This window comes from Octopus sinensis, linkage group LG25 (genome assembly GCF_006345805.1).
Source record: "Octopus sinensis linkage group LG25, ASM634580v1, whole genome shotgun sequence".
In the NCBI taxonomy this organism is placed as follows: domain Eukaryota; kingdom Metazoa; phylum Mollusca; class Cephalopoda; order Octopoda; family Octopodidae; genus Octopus; species Octopus sinensis.
In genome coordinates, this window is record NC_043021.1 from 1,169,065 (window position 1) to 1,181,444 (window position 12,380).

The window sequence follows — 12,380 nt, forward strand, 5'->3', positions numbered from 1 at the left end:
AATGTCAGGGGAGTTGAATATGAGGGTATAAGCTGGTCAGTGGTAGGATGGCAAAACGTCAGGGGAGTTGAATATGAGGATATAAGCTGGTCAGTGGTAGGATGGCAAAATGTCAGGGGAGTTGAATATGAGGATATAAGCTGGTCAGTGGTAGGAAGGCAAAATGTCAGGGGAGTTGAATATGAGGGTATAAGCTGGTCAGTGGTAGGAAGGCAAAATGTCAGGGGAGTTGAATATGAGGGTATAAGCTGGTCAGTGGTAGGATGGCAAAATGTCAGGGGAGTTGAATATGAGGGTATAAGCTGGTCAGTGGTAGGATGGCAAAACGTCAGGGGAGTTGAATATGAGGGTATAAGCTGGTCAGTGGTAGGATGGCAAAATGTCAGGGGAGTTGAATATGAGGGTATAAGCTGGTCAGTGGTAGGATGGCAAAATGTCAGGGAGTTGAATATGAGGATATAAGCTGGTCAGTGGTAGGATGCAAAATGTCAGGGGAGGAATATGAGGATATAAGCTGGTCAGTGGTAGGATGGCAAAATGTCAGGGGAGTTGAATATGAGGGTATAAGCTGGTCAGTGGTAGGAAGGCAAAATGTCAGGGGAGTTGAATATGAGGGATAAGCTGGTCAGTGGTAGGAAGGCAAAATGTCAGGGGAGTTGAATATGAGGGTATATAAGCTGGTCAGTGGTAGGAAGGCAAAAAGTCAGGGGAGTTGAATATGAGGGTATAAGCTGGTCAGTGGTAGGTAGGATGGCAAAATGTCAGGGGAGTTGAATATGAGGGTATAAGCTGGTCAGTGGTAGGATGGCAAAACGTCAGGGGAGTTGAATATGAGGATATAAGCTGGTCAGTGGTAGGATGGCAAAATGTCAGGGGAGTGGAATATGAGGATATAAGCTGGTCAGTGGTAGGATGGCAAAATGTCAGGGGAGTTGAATATGAGGGTATAAGCTGGTCAGTGGTAGGATGGCAAAATGTCAGGGGAGTGGAATATGAGGGTATAAGCTGGTCAGTGGTAGGATGGCAAAACGTCAGGGGAGTGGAATATGAGGGTATAAGCTGGTCAGTGGTAGGATGGCAAAATGTCAGGGGAGTGGAATATGAGGGTATAAGCTGGTCAGTGGTAGGATGGCAAAACGTCAGGGGAGTTGAATATGAGGATATAAGCTGGTCAGTGGTAGGATGGCAAAATGTCAGGGGAGTGGAATATGAGGATATAAGCTGGTCAGTGGTAGGATGGCAAAATGTCAGGGGAGTGGAATATGAGGACATAAGCTGGTCAGTGGTAGGATGGCAAAATGTCAGGGGAGTGGAATATGAGGGTATAAGCTGGTCAGTGGTAGGATGGCAAAACGTCAGGGGAGTTGAATATGAGGGTATAAGCTGGTCAGTGGTAGGATGGCAAAATGTCAGGGGAGTGGAATATGAGGGTATAAGCTGGTCAGTGGTAGGATGGCAAAACGTCAGGGGAGTTGAATATGAGTGTATAAGCTGGTCAGTGGTAGGATGGCAAAATGTCAGGGGAGTTGAATATGAGGGTATAAGCTGGTCAGTGGTAGGTAGGATGGCAAAATGTCAGGGGAGTGGAATATGAGGGTAATAGCTGGTCAGTGGTAGGATGGCAAAACGTCAGGGGAGTTGAATATGAGGATATAAGCTGGTCAGTGGTAGGATGGTGGCAAAATGTCAGGGGAGTTGAATATGAGGATATAAGCTGGTCAGTGGTAGGATGGCAAAATGTCAGGGGAGTGGAGTGGAATATGAGGATATAAGCTGGTCAGTGGTAGGATGGCAAAATGTCAGGGGAGTTGAATATGAGGGTATAAGCTGGTCAGTGGTAGGATGGCAAAAGTCAGGGGAGTGGAATATGAGGATATAAGCTGGTCAGTGGTAGGATGGCAAAATGTCAGGGGAGTTGAATATGAGGTATAAGCTGGTCAGTGGTAGGATGGCAAAATGTCAGGGGAGTTGAATATGAGGGTATAAGCTGGTCAGTGGTAGGAAGGCAAAATGTCAGGGGAGTTGAATAGGGGATATAAGCTGGTCAGTGGTAGGATTGGCAAAATGTCAGGGGAGTTGAATATTGAGGGTAAGCTGGTCAGTGGTAGGAAGGCAAAATGTCAGGGAGGAGTTGAATATGAGGGTATAAGCTGGTCAGTGGTAGGAAGGCAAAATGTCAGGGGAGTTGAATATGAAGGATATAAGCTGGTCAGTGGTAGGATGGCAAAATGTCAGGGGAGTTGAATATGAGGACATAAGCTGGTCAGTGGTAGGATGGCAAATGTCAGGGGAGTGGAATATGAGGGTATAAGCTGGTCAGTGGTGGTAGGATGGCAAAACGTCAGGGGAGTTGAATATGAGGGTATAAGCTGGTCAGTGGTAGGATGGCAAAATGTCAGGGGAGTTGAATATGAGGGTATAAGCTGGTCAGTGGTAGGATGGCAAAATGTCAGGGGAGTTGAATATGAGGGTATATAAGCTGGTCAGTGGTAGGATGGCAAAACGTCAGGGGAGTTGAATATGAGGGTATAAGCTGGTCAGTGGTAGGATGGCAAAATGTCAGGGGAGTGGAATATGAGGGTATAGCTGGTCAGTGGTAGGATGGCAAAATGTCAGGGGAGTTGAATATGAGGATATAAGCTGGTCAGTGGTAGGATGGCAAAATGTCAGGGGGAGTTGGAATATGAGGATATAAGCTGGTCAGTGGTAGGATGGCAAAATGTCAGGGGAGTTGAATATGAGGATATAAGCTGGTCAGTGGTAGGATGCAAAATGTCAGGGGAGTTGAATATGAGGGTATAAGCTGGTCAGTGGTAGGATGGCAAAATGTCAGGGGAGTGGAATATGAGGATATAAGCTGGTCAGTGGTAGGATGGCAAAACGTCAGGGGAGTTGAATATGAGGGTATAAGCTGGTCAGTGGTAGGAAGGCAAAATGTCAGGGGAGTTGAATATGAGGGTATAAGCTGGTCAGTGGTAGGAAGGCAAAATGTCAGGGGAGTTGAATATGAGGATATAAGCTGGTCAGTGGTAGGATGGCAAAATGTCAGGGGAGTTGAATATGAGGGTATAAGCTGGTCAGTGGTAGGAAGGCAAAATGTCAGGGGAGTTGAATATGAGGGTATAAGCTGGTCAGTGGTAGGAAGGCAAAATGTCAGGGGTGTTGAATATGAGGTATAAGCTGGTCAGTGGTAGGAAGGCAAAATGTCAGGGGAGTTGAATAGGAGGATATAAGCTGGTCAGTGGTAGGATTGCAAAATGTCAGGGGAGTTGAATATGAGGGTATAAGCTGGTCAGTGGTAGGAAGGCAAAATGTCAGGGGAGTTGAATATGAGGGTATAAGCTGGTCAGTGGTAGGATGGCAAAATGTCAGGGGAGTTGAATATGAGGGTATAAGCTGGTCAGTGGTAGGATGGCAAAATGTCAGGGGAGTTGAATATGAGGGTATAAGCTGGTCAGTGGTAGGAAGGCAAAATGTCAGGGGAGTTGAATATGAGGGTATAAGCTGGTCAGTGGTAGGAAGGCAAAATGTCAGGGGAGTTGAATATGAGGGTATAAGCTGGTCAGTGGTAGGAAGGCAAAATGTCAGGGGAGTTGAATATGGGGTATAAGCTGGTCAGTGGTAGGATGGCAAAATGTCAGGGGAGTTGAATATGAGGATATAAGCTGGTCAGTGGTAGGATTGCAAAATGTCAGGGGAGTTGAATATGAGGGTATAGCTGGTCAGTGGTAGGATGGCAAAATGTCAGGGGAGTTGAATATGAGGGTATAAGCTGGTCAGTGGTAGGAAGGCAAAATGTCAGGGGAGTTGAATATGAGGGTATAAGCTGGTCAGTGGTAGGAGGCAAAATGTCAGGGGAGTTGAATATGAGGGTATAAGCTGGTCAGTGGTAGGAAGGCAAAATGTCAGGGGAGTTGAATAGGAGGATATAAGCTGGTCAGTGGTAGGATTGCAAAATGTCAGGGGAGTTGAATATGAGGGTAAGCTGGTCAGTGGTGGTAGGAAGGCAAAATGTCAGGGGAGTTGAAATATGAGGGTATAAGCTGGTCAGTGGTAGGAAGGTAAATGTCAGGGGAGTTGAAATATGAGGATATAAGCTGGTCAGTGGTAGGATGGCAAAAATGTCAGGGGAGTTGAATATGAGGATATAAGCTGGTCAGTGGTAGGATGGCAAAATGTCAGGGGAGTAGAATATGAGGATATAAGCTGGTCAGTGGTAGGAAGGCAAAATGTCAGGGGTGTTGAATATGAGGGTATAAGCTGGTCAGTGGTAGGATGGCAAAATGTCAGGGGAGTTGAATATGAGGGTATAAGCTGGTCAGTGGTAGGATGGCAAAACGTCAGGGGAGTTGAATATGAGGATATAAGCTGGTCAGTGGTAGGATGGCAAAATGTCAGGGGAGTAGAATATGAGGATATAAGCTGGTCAGTGGTAGGATGGCAAAACGTCAGGGGAGTTGAATATGAGGGTATAAGCTGGTCCGTGGTAGGATGGCAAAATGTCAGGGGAGTTGAATATGAGGGTATAAGCTGGTCAGTGGTAGGATGGCAAAATGTCAGGGGAGTTGAATATGAGGGTATAAGCTGGTCAGTGGTAGGTAGGATGGCAAAACATCAGGGGAGTTGAATATGAGGATATAAGCTGGTCAGTGTAGGATGGCAAAATGTCAGGGGAGTTGAATATGAGGGTATATAAGCTGGTCAGTGGTAGGATGGCAAATGTCGGGAGGAATATGAGGATATAAGCTGGTCAGTGGTAGGATGGCAAAACGTCAGGGGAGTGGAATATGAGGGTATAAGCTGGTCAGTGGTAGGAAGGCAAAATGTCGGGAGTTGAATATGATGATATAAGCTGGTCAGTGGTAGGATGGCAAAATGTCAGGGGAGTTGAATATGAGGATATAAGCTGGTCAGTGGTAGGATGGCAAAATGTCAGTGGAGTTGAATATGAGGATATAAGCTGGTCAGTGGTGGTAGGATGGCAAAATGTCAGGGGAGTTGAATATGAGGATATAAGCTGGTCAGTGGTAGGAAGGCAAAATGTCAGGGGAGTTGAATATGCGGATATAAGCTGGTCAGTGGTGGTAGGATGGCAAATGTCAGGGGAGTTGAATATGAGGGATAAGCTGGTCAGTGGTAGGATTGCAAAATGTCAGGGGAGTTGAATATTAGGATTATAGTGGTCAGTGGTAGGATGGCAAAATGTCAGGTGAGTTGAATATGAGGATATAGCTGGCCAGTGGGTAGGATGGCAAATGTCAGGGGAGTTGAATATGAGGATATAAGCTGGTCAGTGGTAGGATGGCAAATGTCAGGGGAGTTGAATATGAGGATATAAGCTGGTCAGTGGTAGGATTGCAAAATGTCAGGGGAGTTGAATATGAGGATATAAGTGGTCAGTGGTAGGAAGGCAAAATGTCGGGGGTTGAATATGAGGATATAAGCTGGTCAGTGGTAGGATGGCAAAATGTCAGGGGAGTTGAATATGAGGCTATAAGCTGGTCAGTGGTAGGATTGCAAAATATCAGGGGAGTTGAATATGAGGATATAAGCTGGTCAGTGGTAGGATGGCAAAATGTCAGGGGAGTTGAATATGATGATATAAGCTGGTCAGTGGTAGGATGGCAAAATGTCAGGGGAGTTGAATATGAGGATATAAGGTGGTCAGTGGTAGGATGGCAAAATGTCAGGGGAGTTGAATATGATGATATAAGCTGGTCAGTGGTAGGATGGCAAAATATCAGGGGAGTTGAATATGAGGATATAAGCTGGTCAGTGGTAGGATGGCAAAATGTCAGGGGAGTTGAATATGATGATATAACCTGTTCAGTGGTAGGATTGCAAAATGTCAGGGGAGTTGAATATGAGGATATAAGCTGGTCAGTGGTAGGATGGCAAAATGTCAGGGGAGTGGAATATGAGGGTATAAGCTGGTCAGTGGTAGGATGGCAAAACGTCAGGGGAGTTGAATATGAGGGTATAAGCTGGTCAGTGGTAGGATGGCAAAACGTCAGGGGAGTTGAATATGAGGGTATAAGCTGGTCAGTGGTAGGATGGCAAAATGTCAGGGGAGTGGAATATGAGGGTAATAGCTGGTCAGTGGTAGGATGGCAAAACGTCAGGGGAGTTGAATATGAGGATATAAGCTGGTCAGTGGTAGGATGGCAAAATGTCAGGGGAGTGGAATATGAGGATATAAGCTGGTCAGTGGTAGGATGGCAAAATGTCAGGGGAGTGGAATATGAGGATATAAGCTGGTCAGTGGTAGGATGGCAAAATGTCAGGGGAGTTGAATATGAGGGTATAAGCTGGTCAGTGGTAGGATGGCAAAATGTCAGGGGAGTGGAATATGAGGATATAAGCTGGTCAGTGGTAGGATGGCAAAACGTCAGGGGAGTTGAATATGAGGGTATAAGCTGGTCAGTGGTAGGAAGGCAAAATGTCAGGGGAGTTGAATATGAGGGTATAAGCTGGTCAGTGGTAGGAAGGCAAAATGTCAGGGGAGTTGATTAGGAGGATATAAGCTGGTCAGTGGTAGGATTGCAAAATGTCAGGGGAGTTGAATATGAGGGTATAAGCTGGTCAGTGGTAGGAAGGCAAAATGTCAGGGGAGTTGAATATGAGGGTATAAGCTGGTCAGTGGTAGGAAGGCAAAATGTCAGGGGTGTTGAATATGAGGTATAAGCTGGTCAGTGGTAGGAAGGCAAAATGTCAGGGGAGTTGAAGGAGGATATAAGCTGGTCAGTGGTAGGATTGCAAAATGTCAGGGGAGTTGAATATGAGGGTATAAGCTGGTCAGTGGTAGGAAGGCAAAATGTCAGGGGAGTTGAATATGAGGGTATAAGCTGGTCAGTGGTAGGAAGGCAAATGTCAGGGGTGTTGAATATGAGGGTATAAGCTGGTCAGTGGTAGGATGGCAAAATGTCAGGGGAGTTGAATATGAGGGTATAAGCTGGTCAGTGGTAGGAAGGCAAAATGTCAGGGGAGTTGAATATGAGGGTATAAGCTGGTCAGTGGTAGGAAGGCAAAATGTCAGGGGAGTTGAATATGAGGGTATAAGCTGGTCAGTGGTAGGAAGGCAAAATGTCAGGGGAGTTGAATATGAGGGTATAAGCTGGTCAGTGGTAGGAGGCAAAATGTCAGGGGAGTTGAATATGAGGATATAAGCTGGTCAGTGGTAGGATTGCAAAATGTCAGGGGAGTTGAATATGAGGGTATAAGCTGGTCAGTGGTAGGATGGCAAAATGTCAGGGGAGTTGAATATGAGGGTATAAGCTAGTCAGTGGTAGGAAGGCAAAATGTCAGGGGAGTTGAATATGAGGGTATAAGCTGGTCAGTGGTAGGAAGGCAAAATGTCAGGGGAGTTGAATATGAGGGTATAAGCTGGTCAGTGGTAGGAAGGCAAAATGTCAGGGGAGTTGAATAGGAGGATATAAGCTGGTCAGTGGTAGGATTGTAAAATGTCAGGGGAGTTGAATATGAGGGTATAAGCTGGTCAGTGGTAGGAAGGCAAAATGTCAGGGGAGTTGAATATGAGGGTATAAGCTGGTCAGTGGTAGGAAGGTAAAATGTCAGGGGAGTTGAATATGAGGATATAAGCTGGTCAGTGGTAGGATGGCAAAACGTCAGGGGAGTTGAATATGAGGATATAAGCTGGTCAGTGGTAGGATGGCAAAATGTCAGGGGAGTAGAATATGAGGATATAAGCTGGTCAGTGGTAGGAAGGCAAAATGTCAGGGGTGTTGAATATGAGGGTATAAGCTGGTCAGTGGTAGGATGGCAAAATGTCAGGGGAGTTGAATATGAGGGTATAAGCTGGTCAGTGGTAGGATGGCAAAACGTCAGGGGAGTTGAATATGAGGATATAAGCTGGTCAGTGGTAGGATGGCAAAATGTCAGGGGAGTAGAATATGAGGATATAAGCTGGTCAGTGGTAGGATGGCAAAACGTCAGGGGAGTTGAATATGAGGGTATAAGCTGGTCAGTGGTAGGATGGCAAAATGTCAGGGGAGTTGAATATGAGGGTATAAGCTGGTCAGTGGTAGGATGGCAAAATGTCAGGCGAGTTGAATATGAGGGTATAAGCTGGTCAGTGGTAGGATGGCAAAACATCAGGGGAGTTGAATATGAGGATATAAGCTGGTCAGTGGTAGGATGGCAAAATGTCAGGGGAGTTGAATATGAGGGTATAAGCTGGTCAGTGGTAGGATGGCAAAAGGTCAGGGGAGTTGAATATGAGGGTATAAGCTGGTCAGTGGTAGGATGGCAAAACGTCAGGGGAGTGGAATATGAGGGTATAAGCTGGTCAGTGGTAGGAAGGCAAAATGTCAGGGGAGTTGAATATGATGATATAAGCTGGTCAGTGGTAGGATGGCAAAATGTCAGGGGAGTTGAATATGAGGATATAAGCTGGTCAGTGGTAGGATTGCAAAATGTCAGGGGAGTTGAATATGAGGATATAAGCTGGTCAGTGGTAGGATGGGAAAACGTCAGGGGAGTTGAATATGAGGGTATAAGCTGGTCAGTGGTAGGATGGCAAAATGTCAGGGGAGTGGAATATGAGGGTAATAGCTGGTCAGTGGTAGGATGGCAAAACGTCAGGGGAGTTGAATATGAGGATATAAGCTGGTCAGTGGTAGGATGGCAAAATGTCAGGGGAGTGGAATATGAGGATATAAGCTGGTCAGTGGTAGGATGGCAAAATGTCAGGGGAGTGGAATATGAGGATATAAGCTGGTCAGTGGTAGGATGGCAAAATGTCAGGGGAGTTGAATATGAGGGTATAAGCTGGTCAGTGGTAGGATGGCAAAATGTCAGGGGAGTGGAATATGAGGATATAAGCTGGTCAGTGGTAGGATGGCAAAACGTCAGGGGAGTTGAATATGAGGGTATAAGCTGGTCAGTGGTAGGAAGGCAAAATGTCAGGGGAGTTGAATATGAGGGTATAAGCTGGTCAGTGGTAGGAAGGCAAAATGTCAGGGGAGTTGATTAGGAGGATATAAGCTGGTCAGTGGTAGGATTGCAAAATGTCAGGGGAGTTGAATATGAGGGTATAAGCTGGTCAGTGGTAGGAAGGCAAAATGTCAGGGGAGTTGAATATGAGGGTATAAGCTGGTCAGTGGTAGGAAGGCAAAATGTCAGGGGTGTTGAATATGAAGGTATAAGCTGGTCAGTGGTAGGAAGGCAAAATGTCAGGGGAGTTGAATAGGAGGATATAAGCTGGTCAGTGGTAGGATTGCAAAATGTCAGGGGAGTTGAATATGAGGGTATAAGCTGGTCAGTGGTAGGAAGGCAAAATGTCAGGGGAGTTGAATATGAGGGTATAAGCTGGTCAGTGGTAGGAAGGCAAAATGTCAGGGGAGTTGAATATGAGGGTATAAGCTGGTCAGTGGTAGGATGGCAAAAGGTCAGGGGAGTTGAATATGGGGGTATAAGCTGGTCAGTGGTAGGATGGCAAAACGTCAGGGGAGTGGAATATGAGGGTATAAGCTGGTCAGTGGTAGGAAGGCAAAATGTCAGGGGAGTTGAATATGATGATATAAGCTGGTCAGTGGTAGGATGGCAAAATGTCAGGGGAGTTTAATATGAGGATATAAGCTGGTCAGTGGTAGGATGGCAAAATGTCAGTGGAGTTGAATATGAGGATATAAGCTGGTCAGTGGTAGGATTGCAAAATGTCAGGGGAGTTGAATATGAGGATATAAGCTGGTCAGTGGTAGGATGGCAAAACGTCAGGGGAGTTGAATATGAGGGTATAAGCTGGTCAGTGGTAGGATGGCAAAATGTCAGGGGAGTGGAATATGAGGGTAATAGCTGGTCTGTGGTAGGATGGCAAAACGTCAGGGGAGTTGAATATGAGGATATAAGCTGGTCAGTGGTAGGATGGCAAAATGTCAGGGGAGTGAATATGAGGATATAAGCTGGTCAGTGGTAGGATGGCAAAATGTCAGGGGAGTTATGAGGATATAAGCTGGTCAGTGGTAGGATGGCAAAATGTCAGGGGAGTTGAATATGAGGGTATAAGCTGGTCAGTGGTAGGATGGCAAAATGTCAGGGGAGTGGAATATGAGGATATAAGCTGGTCAGTGGTAGGATGGCAAAACGTCAGGGGAGTTGAATATGAGGTATAAGCTGGTCAGTGGTAGGAAGGCAAAATGTCAGGGGAGTTGAATATGAGGGTATAAGCTGGTCAGTGGTAGGAAGGCAAAATGTCAGGGGAGTTGATTAGGAGGATATAAGCTGGTCAGTGGTAGGAGGATTGCAAAATGTCAGGGGAGTTGAATATGAGGGTATAAGCTGGTCAGTGGTAGGAAGGCAAAATGTCAGGGGAGTTGAATATGAGGGTATAAGCTGGTCAGTGGTAGGGAGGCAAAATGTCAGGGGTGTTGAATATGAAGGTATAAGCTGGTCAGTGGTAGGAAGGCAAAATGTCAGGGGAGTTGAATAGGAGGATATAAGCTGGTCAGTGGTAGGATTGCAAAATGTCAGGGGAGTTGAATATGAGGGTATAAGCTGGTCAGTGGTAGGAAGGCAAAATGTCAGGGGAGTTGAATATGAGGGTATAAGCTGGTCAGTGGTAGGAAGGCAAAATGTCAGGGGTGTTGAATATGAGGGTATAAGCTGGTCAGTGGTAGGATGGCAAAATGTCAGGGGAGTTGAATATGAGGGTATAAGCTGGTCAGTGGTAGGAAGGCAAAATGTCAGGGGAGTTGAATATGAGGGTATAAGCTGGTCAGTGGTAGGAAGGCAAAATGTCAGGGGAGTTGAATATGAGGGTATAAGCTGGTCAGTGGTAGGAAGGCAAAATGTCAGGGGAGTTGAATATGAGGGTATAAGCTGGTCAGTGGTAGGAAGGCAAAATGTCAGGGGAGTTGAATATGAGGATATAAGCTGGTCAGTGGTAGGATTGCAAAATGTCAGGGGAGTTGAATATGAGGGTATAAGCTGGTCAGTGGTAGGATGGCAAAATGTCAGGGGAGTTGAATATGAGGGTATAAGCTAGTCAGTGGTAGGAAGGCAAAATGTCAGGGGAGTTGAATATGAGGGTATAAGCTGGTCAGTGGTAGGAAGGCAAAATGTCAGGGGAGTTGAATATGAGGGTATAAGCTGGTCAGTGGTAGGAAGGCAAAATGTCAGGGGAGTTGAATAGGAGATATAAGCTGGTCAGTGGTAGGATTGTAAAATGTCAGGGGAGTTGAATATGAGGGTATAAGCTGGTCAGTGGTAGGAAGGAAAATGTCAGGGGAGTTGAATATGAGGGTATAAGCTGGTCAGTGGTAGGAAGGAGGTAAAATGTCAGGGGAGTTGAATATGAGGATATAAGCTGGTCAGTGGTAGGATGGCAAAACGTCAGGGGAGTTGAATATGAGGATATAAGCTGGTCAGTGGTAGGATGGCAAAATGTCAGGGGAGTAGAATATGAGGATATAAGCTGGTCAGTGGTAGGATGGCAAAACGTCAGGAGTTGAATATGAGGGTATAAGCTGGTCAGTGGTAGGATGGCAAAATGTCAGGGGAGTTGAATATGAGGGTATAAGCTGGTCAGTGGTAGGATGGCAAAATGTCAGGGGAGTTGAATATGAGGGTATAAGCTGGTCAGTGGTAGGATGGCAAAACATCAGGGGAGTTGAATATGAGGATATAAGCTGGTCAGTGGTAGGATGGCAAAATGTCAGGGGAGTTGAATATGAGGTATAAGCTGGTCAGTGGTAGGATGGCAAAAGGTCAGGGGAGTTGAATATGAGGGTATAAGCTGGTCAGTGGTAGGATGGCAAAACGTCAGGGGAGTGGAATATGAGGGTATAAGCTGGTCAGTGGTAGGAAGGCAAAATGTCAGGGGGGAGTTGAATGATGATATAAGCTGGTCAGTGGTAGGATGGCAAAATGTCAGGGGAGTTGAATATGAGGATATAAGCTGGTCAGTGGTAGGATGGCAAAATGTCAGTGGAGTTGAATATGAGGATATAAGCTGGTCAGTGGTAGGATTGCAAAATGTCAGGGGAGTTGAATATGAGGATATAAGCTGGTCAGTGGTAGGAAGGCAAAATGTCAGGGGAGTTGAATATGAGGATATAAGCTGGTCAGTGGTAGGATGGCAAAATGTCAGGGGAGTTGAATATGAGGATATAAGCTGGTCAGTGGTAGGAAGGCAAAATGTCAGGGGAGTTGAATATGAGGATATAAGCTGGTCAGTGGTAGGATGGCAAAATGTCAGGGGAGTTGAATATGAGGATATAAGCTGGTCAGTGGTAGGATTGCAAAATGTCAGGGGAGTTGAATATTAGGATATAAGCTGGTCAGTGGTAGGATGGCAAAATGTCAGGTGAGTTGAATATGAGGATATAAGCTGGCCAGTGGTAGGATGGCAAAATGTCAGGGGA